The sequence below is a fragment of the Crassostrea angulata genome, chromosome 8 (genome assembly GCF_025612915.1).
Source record: "Crassostrea angulata isolate pt1a10 chromosome 8, ASM2561291v2, whole genome shotgun sequence".
In the NCBI taxonomy this organism is placed as follows: Eukaryota; Metazoa; Mollusca; class Bivalvia; order Ostreida; family Ostreidae; genus Magallana; species Magallana angulata.
This window is the reverse complement of record NC_069118.1, coordinates 80040-100531: the sequence shown is the minus strand read 5'-3', so window position 1 is coordinate 100531 and position 20492 is coordinate 80040. Positions and strand designations below refer to the sequence as shown.

The 20492-nt window shown below is 33.8% G+C and overlaps 1 protein-coding gene across 1 annotated transcript in view; it reads left to right on the top strand.

Moving 5' to 3' along the window:
* Nucleotides 1-18945: 18945 nt before the first annotated feature.
* The window catches only part of LOC128159655 (protein Wnt-5b-like), a 30651-nt gene continuing 29104 nt past the window's right edge, over nucleotides 18946-20492 (top strand). Inside the window, exon 1 of the mRNA XM_052822825.1 lies at nucleotides 18946-19589. The gene's annotated coding sequence lies outside the window, so the exon portion shown is untranslated. The remainder of the gene's footprint in view (nucleotides 19590-20492) is intronic.

Genomic DNA, 20492 nt, shown 5'->3' with positions numbered 1-20492 from the left:
GGAAGAATCCTGAATTCTGGTATTTCATTAAGTATTTAATTTAACATAAATCATTCCTTCGTCGTATACTCTTGAAGAATACACATTCACTTCTCAAACGCTTCCTACAGTTGTAACAGTGTGTAACAGTTTACCTTCATTTTCAAATTTGATGCGACCTTCTTGATCTAACCATGACCTCTAAACGACCTTGATGTTGAAGTCGTTGTTACCTTGACCTTGAGTGACATTTTAACGAATATTGCCAAAAACGTCCACACAGCTGGAGTATCTGGCGCTCACTCGGCTCTAATTGTAATTGGTCAGAAACAAACAGAAGCCACCAAGTGGTTCTAAATTAACAAACTGACGATAAATGACGATTTATAGAAGAACCGGAAAACCAAACATCAGATCTAGAAAAAAACCCAAAACCAAACACCCCCGAAAAAACCCCAATAAAACACCGCCCATCACCACCCTCACCCCGAAAAAAAATATAAAATATAATCCCACATCGCAATAAGTCGAAAATTCATACAGTTTTACGGGTAAAGAGCGAGAACACAAGTCTTAAACTTAAAAAGGACACAAGCAATAAATTATTATTGATAAACCAAGAATAACACATAATATAATAGTTGAAAACACTCATTAACTAAAGAGACTAAATAACAGCTAACAAGGCAAAATGTCTTTGGCTTTATAAATGTTTGTGGTTGCATTTTTTGAAGAAGAAAATGTATTTCATTTTAAGTTTCAGAATGGAAGTGATAATTCACCAGCTGTGTCATTATTAGGTGATAAAAGATCAATAAAAATTGTTGAACTATTCATCAAACGAAATAAAAATGTCTGAGGTGTACCCAAGAGAAAAATATCGTTTAAAGTCAGTGATGTAAGAAGACTACTTCAGAAAACACTTGTCATTATATATTTTTTTGTCTGAAAATTTATGAAACACGGCCCCTTTTTATGAATGATCGTAATGGATGAACGCAACACATCATGGAGCAACAATCTCAGTGAATTTAATTAAAGGAGGCCAATACACAAACATGAGAGTTCAGCAACGTCTGTCAAAGGGCGAATGGGGTGAGAAAATTCTGGTAGCGTGGGGTCATTAGGTACACTGGAGTCAGGCGGGGGCAACAAGATTGTTGACAGCATCCGTCAATGGGTTTATCTCCCCGCGATTAGCAATGCTTACATTCTCAAAATTAGTACGCAGATTTCTAATGCAATATAAGCACAAAATCAAATTTCTGTATGGTCGCCATCATGAATGGCGTACATGGATTTTTATGACGTTTGATAAATGGGTAATTGAAAGTTCTATCTATCAGTTCGGTATTTGAATGAAAAAGCACCTCCCGCGGAGCGATGAAAGTTGGAATTCATTTCTGTGTCACTCCGTGTTAAAGGAAATCAAAGTTCCTGCCGATAATAAAACCGAAAATGCATATCAATACTTTGATTAATATCAGCTGCGGGCACTGGATGAAGCTTTGTGCTTAGTACTGAATACCGACTAAAGAAAACGCAACAGAGAGTCGATTTTTCTGAATGTTTTTGGCCTGCCAGGTATATTCGTGGTGTTTGAAAACACAGATCAGACACTGCCAGAAAATCGGTAAACAACTTTAGTAGTCAATGATAAAACACCAGCTTCCAAAATAAATGGGTTTCGTCTGAAGACAATCGACCTCTTTTTCTAAAATTGCATGTTTAATTAACATTCTGGAAACAGATGTTTCAGAGGTTTATATATGTTTCGTATGAATGTATTGCATGCTTATTTCAGGTACTTGACTTCAAACTTTTAAAAAGACTGAACTTAGATATTTTTAAGTGCTTCCTCACTCAACGATAACTATCGAAGAAAGTGACGCTTGTGGGGCGATATAAACTTGTGTACATAAGAGAGCACATGAAAGATTCCTCGATAAATGATGTAGAGTCCTGGTGATTAGTCATAAAGTTTGTAAAAATCTAATGGAATCAAATATTGGGTAAATCTGAATTGCTCTCTTTTCCACTGGTATTGCACGCATACCGTCCTCTTTGATATTTGTCCAAAAATCAAGACATCTTCAATAACAACAAAACATAATGACAACAACAACAATTACACCAACAACATGGACAACATAGTTTATATCTCCATTAATCAATACTATAACAGTATCAAGAAGACAACAATTGCAAAAGCAAGAGTAAGAATGATAAATGTTACAAAAAAGCTAACACTACTAAAAGTCTTATCAGATGATTTTGCTACAAGTGTATTTTTTTTTACAACACATCAAAATCATTTATATATACGACCACTATTTCATATTACAATCTTTTACTGAAACTGTGTTTTCATAAACACCATCTAAAAAGTACATGTGTTGAATTTAGATAGTTACATTATATAAAACATTTAAGAAATTTTTCCAAAATTATAATTAAAACACCAAGACCCCCCCTTAAAACACTACCAAATCAGCATCATACATCTCTCTCTCTCTCTCTCTCTCTCTCTCTCTCTCTCTCTCATTAGAATATGAAACAATGAAGGATGTAATATATAATTACATAATTATTGTGTATACATTGTTGTGCGAGCACGTTTCGTCCAATGTTTCCTTTCTATTGATAGAAAAAAATATGTGAAATACTTATTAAGCCATTAAAAAGAATCTGGCTCAAAAATGTGCATTTATTTAATGCGTCAAATGTTCGCAAAGTGTGTAATGAATTCCAACCTAATCCCGGGTAATGCAGGAGTCCCCATAATGTTGCATAATAATCTGCTCTCGTACATTATACAGCACGGGAGGTTCACATTTTAATTACAACCCTACATAAAGTGTTCCTCAATGAATAGAGAGGTAAGCTCGCAGGCAGTAAAAGATGAAAAAGACAGACATTCAGAGACGAGTTCAAATAGTTTGTGTCCTTGAGGTTGTTATAAGGTTAAAACTCATTTATGACTATATTGAAATATAATGGCCTATAAATTAGGCGTACAAACTATATATAGATACTTGAGTGAATTGGGTAGAATGAAATCATATACGTTGAATTCGTTTAACTAAACGTTATTAGCTGCTGTATATTGCGTTTCTATAATCATAGTCAATGGTTTTATGCATAATATCAGTAGAAATAATTAAATTATTGTTTTCTAAAGACAAGTTAAAAATACAACGTCAATTGTTTTGGGATAATACGTTGTGTAATATTTGCAAGCTCACTTTTCTCTTGCTTTGTGAACCTTACAACCAAAAATTGCGTTCATAAAGTCATAAATCATCACGCAATATTATTTTTTTCAGTGTCAACATGCCATTCGGAATTAGGTTTGCTGTTCTGGCATACTAGCATTCACCATTATGAAATATGTCAAAAGAGCAGGAGATATGATTTGTAACGACTTGATAAACTGCATGATTTTGCACGCTAGTTGAATTTATCTTAAATGTTCATGTCTTTAAGAAATTCGAAAATGATACTATTTTTAAAAAAAAAAGTGTAAGTATCACTTTTGTCGAGCATATGGGCATTAGGGCTTCAATTCTGTAAATGATTTGTAGAACCCACATCCTTTCTGTTACAGAGTGGTCGCAATATCGACAAGACCCATTATACTGTAATACGTGTCAGATCGTATACATATAGGCGAAGGTCATTTTTTCACACGTGACTCGTTGTTAACAGTTTTTCTCTGTTAAAATGGACAACATAGTCCTAAACTTCGTCAGATTTCTTTTTGTATATCAGTCGAATTGGAATATTCTCGCAGTGATATAAACAAATGCGAATTGAGTTGAATATGAACACTCCTTTATCATTTCCTAGATTCCTTTGAGGGTTTGTTGCACCCACTGAACGAGCATTATTGATGCATACTTATTGTTTGTATGACATGGAACAAAGGAGAATGAAGAGGGACATGTATACACCTCTGAGACATATGCATCGAAAAAAATGTGGATTGGTAAAATACTACTGCGAGGAATCTCTGATCCTTGAATCCATAGATCCCGCAGAAGCCGCAAGAGACGGCTGTTGACTATGATGTGGGAAACATCAATCAAGGCTCGCTACATCTACATAACTTCATAAAGACCATAAATACCTAGATCACATGATTATGCAAAGATGAATTAGTAAACTTACTTCACATGGTCTTTTTAGCTGTTTATGAATAGGCGTGGCCTGGATATATCGATAGATCTGTCCGACAGATCGACGGCTTATTTTCATCAGTTTCCACCTTGTACACTATAAAAACCACTAATACCACATTCTAAACCAACCCCATCCAAGTTTTCAACTTGAAATGGATACTCATTAATGAATTAGTTAATTTCCCTGAGTGTATTTTTTTTAAAGAATGAAAATACATCTTTGGCATCCATGACTGCTCTTTGATTTGTCAATATAACATAAATAGGTCGTAGAAGCTCGTTGAAATATTTCCGTCGTTAAACAGCATATTAATGAAGTGAAATAAATAAACAATAAAAATAAATTTTATAACTTGAGTTCAAATGTCATATAGCTTTTTCAAAATCAATGGGGGATGAAATTTTTGGACGAATTTATGAATTCAGATTATATCCCTATTCATCACCACCACAACATCGACATTGATAATTGATTACTCGATATATAACCATCCTTCCTTCTTGTAACTTAACCCTATAATAAGGATGTTATCTGTACGTTTCATTATTACTTTTTTCTTAGTATTATAGACAATGAAGAATTGATTGTCACAACATGTGCCAAGACACAGAGCGTCGCGCGTTTGGGGACGTCTTTGCTGAAAACCTCGCTTTATGGACTATTTATGTACAGATTATAACAATGTTTGATAAAAGAGAAAAGATCTCATAGCCAGTGTCCTGTTTATGTGATATCAACATCAAATCCAGTTCAGCGCCATCTATGTACACAATCAGCGAAATCGCCCCCTGATTGTTTGGGTCCGGTAAACTGTCTCGCTACACACAAGCCTCCAAAACTCAAATCTACTAGACTTTGAAGCATTTATATAAAATGAACGGTATTTTTCAATTGTATTCTTAAATGCGTATTTGTTTTGAAGTTCTTTAAATCATTCTTTTAAAAGTTTTATTTAGCGTAAAATTTAAGTACTCTGTATCGGAAAAATAAGTTTTGAATATGATTGTGTACACGTAACAAATCGCATATCGATTTAGGTTGATTTTTTTTGCATGCATACATTATAGCTGTAAGGTTTGCATGTTATATCGATATGATCGGCATTCTCTACATTTTGGAGCGTTCAATCTACGGATAATTACAGCAGTCAGTAATCGAATCTCAACGTTACATAATAACATTAATGATATTACGCCGGTCTTATAGTTAAAAGTTTTGATTGAAATTTTCATCATTTTACAAGCAGGGGGTATGTATTTTAATTATAAGCACTCAAGTCTCATTATAGAAAGAGACAATCTGAAATTCTGGAGGAGTTATCAAATTATTGGTTCGTTTCGGAGTAACCAACTTGAAGGTACTTCAGGGTCAGAATTTTGTATACATTGGAATCAACCTGAGTATGATGAATCACTGCTTAGAACATGATATGAATTTTACTGGAACATAATTCAACTTTCGAAGTAACTTATTGATAAGAAAAATATGTTCATCATCATCATCATTCTAAAAAGTATAAGAATTGAATGAAATTGTAAAGTATATGATTGCTAGTGGCTTCGATCTCTAGAACATATGTTTTTGTTTGGCTGATAATACGCATGCTTAAAATCACGAGATGAAATTCTGAGAAAAAAGATCAAGTTCATATTCCAGTGAACTTTTGTACATTTGCGTGGTTTTATTAAGGCAATTGTGTGCAGGTCTGACAAGCAATTGCAGAGCTGTTTATCCGGAAACCTTGTTAAATCAGAAGAAACTGGAAGTGATATACCGGGAGATGTTTGACATTCTGTATCAGCTATTTTTCCGTAATAAAAACCCGCTATTTGAGCGACTTGTCTTATGCAATGAATGTACGGCGGTTTGAACACCTGTGGTATACACCTCCACGGGAACTGTCAGCGCTGATGGATCTGCCACTTCACCGACACGGCAGCACTGCTCGACTGTACCAAGAAAGGGATGGAAAGAAAGATGAAGAGATATATAACACTGAGAAACAATCAGACAGACTAATACAGGGAAATACACGCAGAGAGAGAGAGAGAGAGAGAGAGAGAGAGAGAGAGAGAGAGAGAGAGAAATTATAGTCATCATTGACATTTTTTTGTCTGTGGCATTGTGTTAAACGATTAGAGATGCCAGTTTAAGACACTCGCCTAATAGGAACGAACTAGTTGGTTAACTTTGTGTAGCGTGTTTATGGGACTCTAACATTGAGCGGAGGAGGATGTACCCCACCCCCACACATTTACTGGTTGTTGATACGATTACACAAGTATCTTTAATGCATTCGTCGAGGGAGACATGATTTGACAATTTTTTTTCTAAGTGTTGACAACGAAAGAGTAGGAAACTTTTTTTGTAACAATAAAACGGATTATTGCAATATATAATTTTTTCACCACAACAAGGCCTTTAAACACTCGACGTTAATCAAGCAACTCGGCTTTGGTGCTTTGGTTTATTTTTTTATTCAATCAACGTCAAACTAAAGATGATAAAATGATCAGAGCGGTAACCGATCCCCTCTGGAGTGGCAGTTATTGTCACAAGGTTCTCATTATCATTCAAACAGCGGGCTTTGTCTTTTTATAGCTCATCGTTCACAAATTTTAAGAGCGAATTTTGACGCGCCGAAAAAACTTATTTTTCAAAACGCATGTTAATTCTTCTTATCGGCATGTTGTGTCAGGTCTTAATAACTGTATGAAATATGTTACAAATATATATTCGAGTGCTTGACATATCAATCCATATCTTTTTACTGCGAAGAGAGTTTCAAGATGAATTGCGAATGTAAACGATAGCTATCATTAAATTCGAGAGATGAGTCTTATTATATGACCTTGCTTTCTTTGACCTATACTTTCTATACATTGACATTCATTGAATATAATTCATATAATAAGAAAACGAAGCAAAAATATTTTCCACAAGAACATAAGATAAAAGCGGTCAAATTCCAGAACAAATTGAAAGAATATAAAGCTCGAGTTTAATGGCCATTATTTCGATATAATAGGCACGTCATTGCTTCCCAAGACGTTTCCCGATGCAAGAATATCACAAGAAATTAGCTTATCATTTATTCCGATATGCCATCATATCCCTGCCTGGCAGATTTTCCCCCGCTCTCCTCGCATCAAATGGAATCGAAACACACAAGAGTGCTCCCCAGCTGTGAGGCTTTGCAGGACTTTGATTATGACACCCAACCACCTGCGTCTCGGCTGCTATTAGCGTGTTTCAAGCAGACTCTTCTGCCGTCGCGTCTTTCAGTTTCAATATTCTGCATATGTGCCAACTCATTAGGTAATAGCTCTTGTTTTGCATGTGAGTTTTCTTGATACAACAGGGCGAGGCAGATCTATGTACACGTACCAGTATTAAGGTTGCTTTATGATCATGTCATTTTTTTACACTATTATATTTATCTCCTTGATATGAAGAGATCTGTATAAAGATGACACATTCAAATTTTAAAGTTAAAATGTATGGAAATTTTATCTACGAAATGTTAGTTTATAGCTAAGCAAATCATTTTTAAAAACGTAAGATAGATATTACATATTGACCGGTCATCCTATGTATGTATGTATGACGTCAATATAGTAATTGTGGCCATTTCTCTATGAGAGCGTAGCAAACATTGATCCCATCGAGTCTCGACGAAATCATGAATCTCATTTTTTTTTTCTTAATTAATTCAAAAAGGTGCTTGAGCAATCACCAATGATTAAATGAAAGATTAAAAAGATGGTTAATTTGATAAAATTGTTTGCACTTATCGTTATTAACTTAAACATCTCTAGCTTAAACCAACCTCTTTAGGCGTCATATGTGAGGGAAAGGCAATTGTGAATATAGATGTACACATATTTCAAGTAGAGGGAAAATCTATATTTAAGGTTATAATTCTAATGGCTTTTATTTCGTTCTGTATATAATAATGTCCAACATCTATATTCTTGATTTTCTAACTTATCATTGAAAGTAAGTATTGAATCTAAATGTACATGATCGGGGTGAGGTTAGAGTGTGTCGCACCTGTGTGACCCCCATGCACCTTTTACATCCTGTATTTTTTGAAACATTGTGATTTATTCTGACACCTGCCAAAGAAAAGTATGTAGTATTTCACCAGATTTGTTATTAAAATTTTAAAATATAAATCAATATGTCCCTACTTTTGTCATAAAAATGAGAAAGCATCCGAAATCGGTTTGAGATTTAAATAAAGGTCTACGTATATGTGGTCCTGTTTTGTAATGGATAGACTGTCCCATGGGTCTTTGCTTCCTCAGTTAACTGAATTGTCTTTTATTGTTCCCAAAAATCACAAAAACATCGCATTTAGTTCGAAATTCTTAGTAATATTGTTTTATTTAAACAAACAAACAAGTTCATTCATTTTTTTTTTTAATTAACCATAACCTTCATATTTTGAACATCAATTGCATTTTATATTATATAAATAGTGCCTGTTTAGGAGGGTAACAGTTGAAATTGACACCCCGAGAAAACCATTGTCAACCGACGCGAAGCGGAGGTTGACAATGGTTTTCGAGGGGTGTCAATTTCAACTGTTATCCTCCCAAACAGGCACTATTTATTTTGTTATACTGAATGTCTTTTTTAAAATTTTAAAGAAAATTTTACTGCTTTTATATAGGAATAACGTGAATTCTACAGCGAACCGTACGCGCATAATTTTCGCGCATGTAACATTTTTTAATGTTACCCGTTGCCAAGTGCGTTGCTAACGCTGAGGGTAATAGTAAATATTATTAACTGCGTCTTCACCAATCAGATTTCAGTATTTAACATGAAAGTATAACAATAATTTTTATTCCCTATGCGAGGATCCAATATTCGTTTATTGGCAAATACGCCTCACGTCAGTATGGAATTTATAAGGTGTTTTCAGGCGAATATTACTTGAATCACGTAGAAAAATATTAACTTTGTTTTTCCCTGAATAAAAAACAATTCACATTAAATGCGTTTCAAATGCAGATTTGAGAATTTTATGTGAAAAAATTCCGTACTATGTGAAGACCCTTATTCTCATGAAATTTGCGTTTACTAAATATTATTGGTTGAACGATTGTTGTCTTTTTAAGTGTTCAGATCCAGTTGTCTTTTTGTCTGTACATTCTTTGCTAGACACATGACAACCTTTGTCAACATTTTATCGACTAGAAATCTGCATAGTGAATTAAATATAAAATCTCAAATTGTATTTAGATTGTATTTACCGATATCAATTTTAACTTATCTAAAAGACGCGAGAAATATGCGCTTAAAATTATCTTAAAACACAAAAAAAACATCAATTTGAAGAGATAATATGAAATCATTGGCGCATTCATCAAATTTCCTTGAATCCTATGGATAGGTAGTATTTGGTATTTAAAAAGATTTCTGCTGAAAGCAATCTTATATGACATTCGGCTTAAAACACAGAAAGCCGACAACGTGGTTTTGTTTTTTTCTTCAAATTACGTAATTTTCATGTCAGATTAACATAATCCACAATATGAACACCGTCAATGCCTAGGGTTATACGAAGCATTTTAAATCTGATATTTTTTTTTCAATAAATGCTTTAAGTGTGATCAGATTAACATTGGAATGTTTTCTATGACAAGAGACACACGATCTGCTTAAGGCAACCCTGCACTTTTGACTTCTTTATTTTAACGCTGTACTGTCAAAGTTGTAAATTTAATCAATTAGAGAGGTCACACATTCAGTCCATATACTAGTAACTGTACAATATATATCTGATAATGATCACCATTGCACTTGTTTTTGGCTTATCATATAAACGATATACCGGTACTATGCAGGCAGAACCTGCTCATTTTACAATATGTTTTAGACTCGTCTATTTTAAGAAAATGTTAACATTGCTTTGCTTCCTTCGATCAAATTTTATTATTTTACCAAACATTTGGAATAATATGTGAGGAAAACGTTATTTTAGGTCTATCGTAGTAGAACTGACGCTCTCAATTGGATTTGATGTTGAAACCTACATTTTCAATGATGACCTTTCCGAACTGGGAACGAATCATATCAACATGCGTTTCCGCTGTAATAGCAACCATTTGAATTAGTCATCCCCAGTTACTGAAACACAAGGCGATGTCGTCTGATGTCGTGTAGAGACTGGGTCAACAGAACCCCATAAACTGCTCCCCAAGACAATACCCCTGTCACGTGTCAGTCACGTGGTCTTTGTTGATTTGTCAAGAACCAAATCTCCAATTTTCTTTTTTATTGCTGAACCATATTTCTTGTATTATTTACCTCTTCATGAAGCAATAAAAATGATATGAAATTCAAATCATACCACAATATTGCTATCCGTTCCCGTATATAATTTGATTTGTGGTATAATGTGACTTGTAGGATCAAATTCGAAAACTAGGACTCATTAAATATATCCTTAACTTGTAACACGAGTCCTACAGATACAAAGCAGTCTTTATTTTACTGGAGTCCTTGGTGTATGTAAAATACGACGTGGGCTATATTGTGAGGGTGTGTGTTTTTCTTTTCATGTTTGATAAGACAAGTATTTAACAGATTCCAGTAACAAATGTTTTCAACTTACAATTTAAAAAAAAAACTTTTATGAAAAGTCGCGAGAAGCAGAATTGGCACCGAGAACACACACAAAAACGTGCGATATGTGAATGTACAACTTTTGGTTTTTATCAATCAACCAATCAAATAATCGATCGATCATTATCTATCAATCCATTTAAAAAAATCAATCATCAATCAATCAATCAATCATTATGATGATCAATCAATCAATTAAAAAATAAATCAATTGATTTATCAATTAGTCAACCAAAATTTTAATCTTGTTTTCCGATGCCATGCAGGTTTAACAAAATTAGTTGTGTGCATTTTATATCACGTAATAAGATGATGACAATGAACTCCTTCATAAAAATAAGGATGAACCTTCTATTTCCGGTCAGATATAGGGGTATGAATGACGTCGATTGGTGGGTGGGAGATGTTTGTGGTTTGTGGGTTTACCACTGAATTTAATTTTGAAGAGAGGGTTCCTTCCTTAACGTATCCTATAAACAACATTGCACAGTGTATTAAATGTTCTCGAGAGTTTATTTTTTTGTGAAAATGCAAAATATGTGTGTTTATCATTTATCAATTTTTACATTGATATACGATGTCTTTATTCATGGATAAAGAATTATATTTTAATCATATTTCATTCAGCCAAAATTCATTGCACTACTTAAACATTATATGAATATGACCAACGGATAATAAAAATGAACGCAATTTAATATTCTGATCAAAGACATAAAAAAGCATTTTTAACAACTCACTGATTATTCTCTTTATATCGTAAAAACTAAAAACAATAAAGTCGAATTCATTGAATATTCATAAAAGAAATTATGGGTTGGAAAATTTGATTCATGGATATATACTTAATCTCTATCAAAAAGTTTATAACCTCATCAATTCAGATTAAAGTTATGAAGGTTATAACACTCTCCATTATCAAATGTTTCGTGTCGTACAGAGTGCATTAGAATTAGTCAGCCTGGAGAGAGAGAGAGAGAGAGAGAGAGAGAGAGAGAGAGAGAGAGAGAGGCGGGGGTTGGTAATAAGAGGTGACACTGGTAGGTGCAATGGAATGACGGGCCAACAAAAGCAGACCCACCTCCCCCTCTCTTATCTTGTACAGCTTTTCTACAAATCTTAATTACTAGCAAGGAAGGTTACGCGATTTGAAAGTTTTTTTCGTTCATTCTTTCTTTTTAATTACAGTTTTATCGGAAGATCCACGTTGTGTGAATCTACCAGACGGTCCAAGGTCCCAGTTTTCGACCAATCTGGACTGTTTTTAATTAGCTGCACTCTAATCAATGCTGCAGTCATTGTCGAAACCGTGCATGAGGTCGTTATAGCACGAGCTTGGTCCTTTATTCCGGCATTAGTGGAATTGTGTGAGAATTGTTTCTTTGGTATTTGATAAAGATTTCAAACTCTGTGAACGTAAACCGATCATGGCTTCTGCCATTGACAAATCACGTGGTGATTGATGACTGTCTGCTCATAGAGTCAATGTATCACGTACCGATTCTTTTTTTTTCATTCATCATATTACTCAATCCAAAACAAAATTAAAACTCTCTCTCTCTCTCTCTTTCTCTATTTATGGAAATAACGAAATCCCATGGAGCTCAATGAAGTAGGTAAAAAAAATTTTTTCGTTAATAAACGCGAGACTTTCGCGATATAACACAACATTTTGCGTTATAACGCATACCTTTTGCGGTCTAACGGTAAACTATTGCGATTAAACGCGAATAAACGCGGAACTTTCGCAAATAAACGCGAAACTTTCGTAATGTAAGCGAAATTTTCGCGACTTACTGCAAATCGCAAAACTTAAATAAAGAATATTGTTATTTCATACCAGAACCCTTATTGAGAAAATTAAGGAAACGCGTGTTGTAAATAAAACAGTTGTGCATCACTTGCAACCGCCCCCCCCCCCCAACAAAAAAACCCCCAAAGAAACCCCAATCACGTCTCAATCACGTTGAATTTTTGAAACATAGAATTCTCTTTACCTTATTTTCTCGGAAATTTAAGTGAGTGCTGAATCTTACGTGAACAATGTCACGTAAACTTCACGTGAGGTGCATCTGCCTGTGTAGATACATACATATTTTTTTAGGGCTAATCTGTTTTATCATTATGTTGAAATGACTATCAGTTAAATTCAAAATGAATATAAAAATGTAATCCGAATGTTCTTTCTCTGATATCCAATTAATGGGTTTCACCTGCACCCCAGCCACGAGTTTGTTATTGCAATAAAACTGCAAGGAAATGGAACTTCGTGCCAGTGTGTCATTGTTTTGAATTCAATTAGTTAATTTGATTGGATAGATCCGCTCGCCTTTATCTGTTTAATGCCGTCTTTGATTGATAACCCGGGCTTGAAATAGAAACCCTTTCATCCCAATTATAATTTAATTGCAATATTTGTTTTCCTGTAATGGGTGTTTTACATATCATTCTACAGAAATATTTCAAATTGAGATTTTTTTTTCCGACTCTTGGTCAAAGATCAAATTAAATGTTCACTACTGTTACCATGCATATATTGAAGCATTTTCTCGATATGTCTACACAGAATCTCAAATCAACTTGATGTTTATAATTTTCCGAGGAACGATTAGGTTTATGTACATGTACCGTCACAATGTATTTGTAAAAGTCTAGAATAAAAATACGAATAAAAATAGTTTTATATAGTTCTAGTTTTGCACAGAAAGAACTATATATGATTTTAGTCAAATTTGGCCCCCAAAATTCGCTATTTTTAAAATGATTCAGGTACATTAATTTGTTGTGTTATTTTATAAAAGAGTTGACATGAAATATGTTTTTCACCTATTTATTTGATTTATATGCACTCACTGGCAGTATATGACGTCAGAAGTGATGGTATTTTTATAATTGAATCAAAATCAACCAAAAATTGACATTTTTCTTATCTTTTTTTCGAATGGGAAATATAGAGCGACTCTTTGAACAAGAACGAACTTTTTGTCACTTATAAGTATTGGAAAGGTACATCTTTGGTGAAAATATTTTGTTTGTTCAAGTAGTCGCTTAATGTTTCCTTAAAGAAAAACTGCCTCAAAACAAGCCATTTTATGCTAAAAATGAAAAAATGGCGGGAAAAGGTAAACATTATGATGTCATATTTCTAAATTGTGGGCACTAAAATCAAAATGAAATTTATGAAAAAACTTCAAATGTATATTTGTACAAATAAAACAAAGAATTACAGTAAAATGACAATGTTCATTTTAGGGGGCCATTTTAGGCTCAAACCATATATAGTCCTTTCCAACGTCTTTTAAACAGATTCTAGAAGACATCGCAAACACTGTGTTCACATTCTGGGTATTTTGTCTCTGTAGGTTATTAGGATTAATAAATGTAGCGAGCAATTTGATTGGTCAGGGTTAAACATTTGACAAATCTAACCTTCTATGTCAGAGGAAGAAATTCCTGGATATATTATATAATTAAATAATTCTAAATTTAGCTTACTATTAAGAAATCAAAGCTTAAACATTATGCATGTTGAAATTGACATAGTGATTCCTTGCAAAAACATCCACAAGAATAAGGGAAAGAATTTGACCCAAGTCTTATAGAAACCAGGAAAGGGTCGCTAAAAGTCCGGACTTTGTTGTGTCCGCACTAAATGTAGCACTGTTATGGTTAATTTGTAACCATTGTGTCCGACTTACTCTGATAACTCATTAGTATCAAATAAAAAGTGCAAGTCAGGTAGTGTTATTAACTTCCTTTATTATGATGCCATATTTCGTCAACTCTGACCGCTTACCGCATGCGTTGGGGGTTCGAAAGCAGTCTGGAATGAACGCAATTCAGTCTTGAATAAAACAGTGGGACGGGGAGTATGTAGCAGCACGATAAAAAGCCTTCTCGGTTCCGACGCCTATCTGTCTTATGAGCAGCGATTGATGCAAAAGAATTAGCGGGCCGGGGAGTATGTAGCAGCACGATAAAGAACCTCAATGGCCTACTTTTTGCACCATACATGTTTTTTTCACTAAAATTAATTCTGAAAAAAAAATGAACGGAGTTTTCGAAAACAATAGATAACAACCAAAATCATTATGCATGAGTCTATCAATAACAATATATCTAGTTGTGAAACCATAAATATTATAAGTAATATCATTATTAATGAAGCTAGATTTAACAAAAAAAAAAAATTCATTATGAATGAAACTATTAATATTATCAACAAGGTCATGAATTGATGAAAGTATTAAATGAATATCATAAACAATGTCATTAATAGTGAGGCTATTAAGATTAAAACAATATCATAAATTGATGAAAGTATTAAAAAGATATCATAAACAATATTATCATTGATTAAATAATTAATATTATAGATAATATCATTAATTGATGAAACCATAAAATAAATATTGTAACCATGTGCAATATCATTATCGATAAACCTATTAATGTCATAACAATATCATTATTGATGAAACTACTATTAAAAACAATTTCATTATTGGTGAAACTATTAATGTTAACAATATTTTTATTGATAGAAATAACATTTTATTAATAATATCACTTTTGATAAGACTGTGACTTTCGTGATATATACTAGCATTTAACTTTTGATAAAACTATTTTTATAAAAGAAACATCACAAGTGCAGTCGATAAAACAAAATAACCACTAACAATATCACATTTGGTAAATCAGACAATTACCATCTTTTGTCATGATATCAATAGTAATAAATTTAATAATTTCACTTACAACATTTCTTTTGATAGAATAAATTATTTAAAAAAACTGATAACTGTTGATGAAACTAACAATATATTTATTGACCCCCCCCCCCTGAAAAATAGCACCGGTAGAAACTAACAAAACACCCACAAATTCAATTGTTGTAAATTGAACAATTCACCAACCACATCTCGATACATGTAGATAAATGTATTACTAACATTTTTTTTTTGATGACATCACTATTGATAGAATTATCATATTATTTAAGAATATCACTGGTGATTAAAATAACACTATCACTAACAACATCACTAATGAAAAATAATTCAATATCATTTACAATATTACTGTTCATAAAAAAATTATACTCTGTCCCGAGTTTTTGCTTCCACCACTTTTTGCTTGATATTTCGATATTCATAAATACCTTTGTGCTCAAACAATGTTCATCCACTAATATGAAAAATGTCCATATTATCTGTTTTGAAACGCCCCCTCTACTGCTTCAGGTTTCAATACACATCCCAAAATAGAAAGTGTACGGAGATTTAGCATTGCATCAGCCATTAATAAGCCCGGATGATAACGTTGAAAAATTGCGCGAGGTATCGCGAGTACTTCCGAATGGAGAAAAGATGTAAACATTTCCCATTATAAATTTCCGTAAGAAATTTGTTTCCGTTCCTGTGAACTTTTATGAGAAAAAAATAATAATTGTTCAATGAAGATATCTTGGATATATTCCGTTTTATCGATTTCAACTGTACTTCTTTCATAGGTATGAGTATTTTTATAAAACATCATCAAAAAGTGATGGAAGCAATAACTTGGGACAGACTATAATATATTTAACAATATCACTATAGAAAAATTGATCTTATGTAACGAAATCACAAATTGTTGACCATATTTTGATCATTTGAAAATTACGAATTAGGTTTATTTTCCACAGATTGATAACATAAAAATCACACAATAACATAGGATTAAACATGATATTGCAATTCAGTGGCCTGGGAAGCAAATTGAAAGGGGGAGGGGTTTCGACTTATCAGTAATTTTGAAAAGCAATAAATAAAAAAAAACCTTACTAATGAATTCAGCACTTAGTTTTTCTTTTTTGGCCAAAATCAAATTCACAATAACGTCACTTTGGAATAAGGAGATCTCAATGAATTTCTAGAAACGTCTGTCTTTTTTACCTGTGTTTACCTGTGAGGTGAGACACATCAGTGACCGTGTTTATGGTTCCAGGTGAGATGTGACAGCGTTATTGTCGACGTTTACTGGTTCCCCGCCGATTAAGGGGACATAAACCTGGTATAATATAGACTGTTTACCTCGCCGGGACCCTTGACAAGTGGCGGAGGAATATTTATACTGAATGCTAATGGAGATCCTTCCAAATATCCAGGTTTCCACAGTGCTCTTACTGGTAAACCATATACGTATATTCGTACTGTCTGTAGACATCTTACATTTTTGGAACGAAACCTTCCATTAACAATTTTGAGTCTCAACTGGTACATTTTATGAATTTCTAAGAACAAATTCTCAAATTCTGTTGGAGAATGAGGGTCTACCAACAGCAGTCTTGATCAGTTCGAGGTTCTTTTTGCAATTGTTTAAATTCTCAGGTAAACATTCTACGGACCAGAAAAAAAACTAAACGTGTTATTCCAAGAAACATGTTTTTTGGGTTTTTTTTCTCAAACTGATTATTGAGAAACCTTATGAAATTCTCAGATATGTTTGATTCCACCAACTATAAAACATCAAACGTAAAAACTCTAATCAAACTCTTATAGGATTTCGGTTAGGTTTTTGTTATACTCTGTCCCGAGTTTTTGCTTCCACCACTTATTGCTTGATATTTCAATAATAGTAAATTCCCTTTGTGCTCAAACTACGTTCATCCACTAATATGAAAAATGTCCAGATTATCTGTTTTGAAACGCCCCCTCTACCGCTTCAGGTTTCAATACACATCCCAAAATTGAAAGTCTATGGAGATTTTGCATTGCATTAGCCATTAATAAGCCCGGATGATAACGTTAAAAAATTGCGCGAGGTATCCCGAGTATTTCCGAATGGAAAAAAGATGTAAACATTTCCCATTATAAATCTCCGTAAGAAAATTGTTTTCGTTAGTGAAAAGGGATAATTGTTCAATGCAGATATCTTGGATATGTTCCCTTTCATCGATTTAAATTGTATTTCTTTCATAGGTATGTGTATTTTTATTAAAAATCATCAAAAATTGATGGAAGCAATAACTTGGGACAGACTATAGTATGGAGGGTCTTTGTAAAGGTTTGAGATATTGTGGTTTGAAAATCTAAAATCAACGTTCTGAAGCATTTAAGCTAACCCTTATATCTTGTTAAGAAATATATTGCTTTCAACTTAAATAATAGAGGAATAAGACACCTCCATTTTGTAACGTACTGTCTTTCAAAATAAAGAATAAAATGTACTAAAAATCTGCTTGTTTTTCCCCAACAATCTATTTTCACTGCTTCATGGTTTGAGGCGTCACATATTGATCAGATCTACAAATCATGAGTTCGAAACCAATGGGAGCATTACAATTTTATCTTTATAAAAATTTTAAAAGTGCAATTGATGGTAAACATTGCACAATTGGTTTAAAAAAAACCCCGGCGATTTCATTTGACATTTGAATATGATTTACTCTTATTAGCATTCACCGTTAAAATCCTAAAAGCGTACCATAACATTAAAAACGGAATATTTATGTCAAGGGATAAAATTGGTAATTCCTTTGCGAGAGTTATCCCCTATATTGGTAGGTCATTGTACCTTAGTTTAAGATAACAATTAATTTAATTCACAACACGTTATTAATTTTTGCAAAGTATGTACTTTAGTGTGTACTATACAAGTAAAAAGATTCGGTTTCAGAGTTATTGCTTTTATTGAATTAAGGGTACACACAATTTGGCAGGTACCCTTCACAATAATAACCCGCAGCAAACAAGTTCGTAACATTGCATCTCGGTCAATTTGAAATTAAGTTTAAAGCAATAAAACTGTAATCTGCTCGATAACCTATGCAAATTGTACAACTCCGACCGATAGCGTAAAGGTCCCCAAAAACCACGTGACCCTAAATTGCAGGTACGCTTCTTTGTGAATGAATTATCTTTAAAATTAGAATTCAATGAACTGGTGGGCTAAATGACAATTGTTTTATAATTAGATTTCATACATTTGCAGAACCGTCTAATTAAATCTGAATTAGTGTCTAATCCGGGCAGGAAGAGTCACGGCCTAAGCTTGACAAAACAATTTTCGCAACACCTGGAGGCAACCATATCGTCGTGTGCCAGAACAAGACAACTGCATTACAACACTTTAATAAAACTCATTTCATTAGATGATATCCAAAAATCGACATACGACGTTTTGTGGATTTTTACGCAGGTTAAAAGAAAACGTAAAGTGGTGTCCCTCTCTCTTTCTCCCATCCATGCAGTGGATTAAACCCCCCGCGCCGGAGAGCAGGAATCGGGTCTAGTAGATACTGTCATCAGGTGCAGTTTATATTATAATGAAACAAGTATTTATCGAACTTTCAGCGCAGGAGAGCGGCCTTTGATGGGATCTGCGAACCATTCTAGCATGTTAGGAGTAGCAGCCAACCGTGCCACGAGGCGAACTGTCAATCATATTTGGTAGACCCTCGACAAGTCGCTAGGTTGTGTGACATTGGTTTCTGGGGATCAAACCCTCTGATCTCAGGTGTCAAATTAAAACAATTAATACGCCATGTTCGGCACTGACATTGTATCATTCCTGACCCGCGGGACGCAATGAGTTTACGGAGAAGCTTTACCAATCCAGGAACCAATTTTGTGATTTTTTGGTGAATCCGAGGAAATTCGTATTTATCATGTTGGGATTATTAACATAACTGGATTCCTCTTTTTCTGTTTTATTGTGTGATTTTTATATTTGTGTGAGAAAAAAAAAGATTCTAGAACTTCAAGGCGACAATAATTCATCCATAAAAAAGACAATCTAAGCAGGTAGGTGATATTTAAATTCACTTCCCCTATCTCTACATAACGTTACATTGCTTCATCTCCTGTAGGAAAAGTGCAACAAAAACAGAATTATATTATAAAATTTAGCTATCAGATTAAGTACTAGCAATCAAAATCGATGAGATCAGTACACTTGCAGGGGCTTGAGGCAGGTAAATGAATATTCCAAATTGTCAACCAGGTAATTGAGAAAACCTACTCCGTTTTTTTCTCGTTTGTTTTCAGTCATAACATCGATATGGCGCTTATAATGCAGATAAAAATGGAATTTTTAAAGAAGCGCCGGTAGCGGAATTTAATTCCTTTGATTTAAGAAATTTAAATCTTTTAGATGAAAGAACTGATCGAGAGAAAGTGATATTAATTTAATTATATGTATGACAGGCCGTGGTCTCTGATCTCCAGACGAAAGGAATGTCTTCAAAAAAAGAAAAAAATCGGCGCGATATCAGCAACCTTTTGTCGTGCAAAGTTCGCTCCTGTTAAAATGTCGGCAATAAACTTTTTGTTTGTTCCTCACAGTTTTAGGCAGAGAATTGGATTATTGGTGGATAAGATTCGCTTTTATGTCTTAAACTGTAGACAATACACGGGGCCATCTTAAAAGGTGTTCAGTGGCATTCCTTTCTGTGTTTTCGGTGATTTAAAATAAGAAAAAGAAGACCAAGAAACGCCGGACGTCACAGATCGGGAGTACGGGAAAAAGTCCGTTATCTTTGGGGGACGGTAAATCACCAAGTCCACAATTAGAGAGCGCGAGGGTGAAAGCTTTGGTAAATAATAAGCGAGATTTGACATTAAAAGAAGGTGTTAAAACCGGGAGATGTATATCCTAATAATGGTGCGGCCATTGTCCCGGTTGTTGTACCAAGTATTAGGGCCTTT